Source organism: Podarcis raffonei, chromosome 16, assembly GCF_027172205.1.
Source record: "Podarcis raffonei isolate rPodRaf1 chromosome 16, rPodRaf1.pri, whole genome shotgun sequence".
In the NCBI taxonomy this organism is placed as follows: domain Eukaryota; kingdom Metazoa; phylum Chordata; class Lepidosauria; order Squamata; family Lacertidae; genus Podarcis; species Podarcis raffonei.
The window spans coordinates 37,258,051-37,262,091 of NC_070617.1; positions in this window are offsets into that span (position 1 = coordinate 37,258,051).

The window sequence follows — 4,041 nt, forward strand, 5'->3', positions numbered from 1 at the left end:
TTTGTGGGTGACGCTTTCTTTTTCCTGAAGCAATTTGTGTTTTGATTGTTTGCTGGCAATGACTCAAGGGATCAAGGGGCCAGAATCTTCTCTAATTACTAGACGTTCTTGCTGCACTGTTTTGGCATTCAGAATTGCTATTATTTCATTGTCACCAGAATGCTCTTTAGCCATACTTCTAATATTCAGCATTTATGAACAGCTCGAGGTGGAGAACCTCAAATGCAGCCCCCCCAGGCTTCTCTACTGGCCCTCAGGCAGGCTCCAACCCCTCTTGAGACCACACCCCATAACCAAACTGCTTTCCACTCACAATTGTGTGTTTCTGCCTGGCTGGAATGGGACCTTGAACTTAGATAGTGCTTGCCGCTTGCCTAGATGCAGAACAGAGAGGACTGGGTGAGTGTTTATGTGTAAAAACTAGCCTGCTGGGTAGAGGAAGAATTTGCATTTATTCTTTCACCCACTTTCGGCTCCAGACCCACCCATGAATGACATGTAGCCCGTGGAAGTTTTCCTAGACATGCTGTTGGGGTGGAAGTGTGCTTCCTGCCCCTGGCATAGAGCATCAGACAGCCCGCAGTCTTCCCTAGATACCTCATCCCAAATATCCTATTGCATAGGGGAAGATCAAAATTGTAAGAATGGTGAATTGAGAAAGTTTATTTCATCTATTGCTTTATGAGCCAAGAGTGTAGCATTTTATCATGGAGTGGAATTAGTTTTATATCATGAAGAGCGATAACTTGGGTTCACAGTGTTTGAGATTAAACTTGATGATTTCTTGTCCATTATTGATTTGGCGCTCTAAATTTCAGAGAAAGCTGAGCTTTATATTTTACTTAAGGGGGTTTAAGCACACTGGAGTGTGATCTTCACTGACTTCCTCAGATAAATTAGTCAACTCATACAGACAGAGAATCAGAAAATGGAGGGTTCTGGGAAATGTGCGCTGCATCAAACAGCACAAAAGCACCTCTACTGAAAACATCTTGTATCATGTCTATGTGAAACATACCTAAATCTTATGCTACTTCTGGTGTCCCTTAACATTTCCTTTTGAGGTCAAGCCTCTCTGGTGAATTCAACTTGCATCTCAGGAAACCTTTTAAAAAAAAAATTGTGTTCTATATCGGGGAGGGGGGGAATTAGTGCAGTTGATGGACTCAGACAAGTCATGACATCTCAGCCTAGCTTGCCTCAGGAAAATCACTGTGGTGCTGCCACAGGGTTCTGACTCACAACAGGGCCTTCTCAGTAGTAGCCCCACACTTATGGAATGTCATTCCTGGACTGGTGGAAGTTGGAGTCTATCCAGCAACATCCAAAGGGCCACAGGTTCAAATTCCTCTATTCCGGTTATGTGAAGCTCTCTGAGTAACTTTTAGATACTTGCTCTTTCCCAGCATAACTCACCTCAAGGGATTGTTCCAAGGATTAAAAAATGTAATACACAACAAACCCTACCCCACCTCTGCTAGTTTTAGAAACCTCTGTTGACCGCTGTTCTTTTCTTGCTTGCTTTCTGAAATTAAGCTACAAGATTCCCCGCACCTGCTGATTAAAATGGAGTTAAAGCAAAAGAAATCCCAGTAGTGTGTGTGTTTGGGAGGATTTTGTTTTATTTTGTTGGCATCACAGAAGGAGTAAATAGCAGCCCCCACATGTGAGTGAGACAGATGCATTGTTTCATAAATAATCAGGAGTGTTAGACGAGATAAATGTTAAAATTATATAAAAAGCAATTGCCCCAGGCATTCTCTTCCCTCCTTTTCTTCTCCCATCCCTTCTTTTGTGCTAATTTGGGGTTTTGTTGTTCTGTTTAGCTCTCCTGCTCAATGAACTGGTTCAGATTTCATGGGTCACTAAACCGTGACTACAGGAGAAATGACAGACCGCGTGTTTTCTCATTTGGGCAGCAAAACAAAAAGGGAGGGAAGAGGCAATGGATTCTCTGAGAGTCTTGATAGCTCACAGCTTGATGTTTACAGTGGTGATAGAGAGCAGGTGCCACACCGTTACCTTCAGAGCCTTGTGATCTTCTCTTTCCTCTCTATTTCCAGGAACCTCTGACTGGTGATGTCCTCTGGGAAGAAGATTCCTATCTAAAATCAGGAGAGTGTGGCTATTCACATTGATCATATCTGTGTTTGTAGGGCAGCAGTTGGGAACCCCAGGGCTTTCTCCAGGTCGAACCCTTCACCAGCCCTGCTTCACATCCTCATTGAGTGTTTTTGTCCGGCTGGGAAACGTCCTTCAATTCTGTTACTGTCCTTTGTTTGTCTGGCTAGAGAGGGGGATGTAGAAACTAGCCTGCTGGACAAAGGTAAATTTGTATTCATTGCTTTGTTCCCCCTTGCCTCACCCATCACTGGCTTGTGACTCCCAGAAAGGACTGTGGCCCTTGAGCTGAGAAGAGAAAGAACTTGGATGTTGTGGCAAACAGCTCAGGCACAGTGTTCTGTGCCAAATCTGAGACTCTTTTTTTAAATGAAGCAATGGGAGGGGGCAGTACATTTTCTGGGGGTTCGCAGGGGTACGCATACCCCTAAACATTTTGTGAATCTAAGTTTGGCCTCATTGAGGGGCAGTATTTCAATATGAGTAGGAAAATGAGAGTACCCCTAAACATTTTTTTAGAAAAAAAGAAAGAACTGGGAAGGGGTGTCCCAAAATCAGTGAATCCTCTTCAGAAAGCTGTGATCATTCAGAACTCCAAAATCTGAGATTATTGGAAGTATCTGTGGTCAACAGAGAAATTGGCAGATCACACGTCTTTGATCACTTCCCAATATACATACAGTGGTACCTCTGGTTACGAACTTAATTTGTTCCAGAGGTCCGTTCTTAAGCTGAAATCATTCTTATCCTGAAGTGCACTTTTGCTAATGGGGCTTCCTGCTGCACATGCGCCTCTGGCGCACGATTTCCATTTGCATCCTGGGGCAAAGTTCACAACCAGGAGCAGCTACTTCCAGGTTAGCGGAGTTTGTAACCTGAAGCGTTCATAACCAGAGGTACCACTGTACAGGGCTGGCTGCAGGTTGGAAGGGTCCCTGAGCAAAGTTACTGATATTTAGTATTTACATATCCTAGTCTTTTGCAGTAAGTACCTAGAACAACATACACAAAAAAAAAAAAAAATAGAAATGTAGATATATAAATTCATGGCCATGACCAAGAAATGGGTTTTAGCTTTTTTAACCAAGCAGAACATTTAACACATTCTTGTACTGTCATTTCCAAATCTCAGTTTATCACTGCAGTTTAGAGAGATTGGGTCATAGCCAACATTAGTCCTGCTCTGAGTAGACCCATTAAAATCAATGTACCTAAGTTAGTCATGCCCATGAATTTAAATGAGTCTACTCTGAGTAGTACTAACTTGGGATACAGGATTCATTGCATTTGCTCTAAAATTCACATACAGTTCACAAATGTCCCACTTCGACCGCTTAAATCCTTCACCAAGTGTTCACTGGTAGAGGCATCCTGGTTGGCTACAATATGTTGCTAGTCCAGGAGCGCAATATCAGCTCACTCACTTTCATCTCTCATGGCAGCCTGTGGCAGGTGTCTCCATTGCTCACCCAAATCAAGATGTTAAGCTAATTTCCTGCTTAGATGGAAAGGTGAGGCTTTGACTCACAGAAACGCCATTTTCTTCACAGGAAGGACATGATGGAGATGCTCACAGACCCACCATTTATCTGTGTTGCTCTGGGTGTGTAGCGCTCCCTATGGGACTCCTGTCTCTATCAGTGGTAGGTGTGGGAGAACTAGCCGGTTTTAGTTACAGATAGATAGGCGTGTTGGTCTGCCATAGTCAAAACAAAAAAATTTTTTTCCTTCCAGTAGCACCTTAAAGACCAACTAAGTTAGTTCTTGGTATGAGCTTTCGTGTGCATGCACACTTCTTCAGATACGAGATACTTCAGATACTTCTCCTATCTGAAGAAGTGTGCATGCACACGAAAGCTCATACCAAGAACTAACTTAGTTGGTCTTTAAGGTGCTACTAGCCGGTTTTAGTTTCTCTCG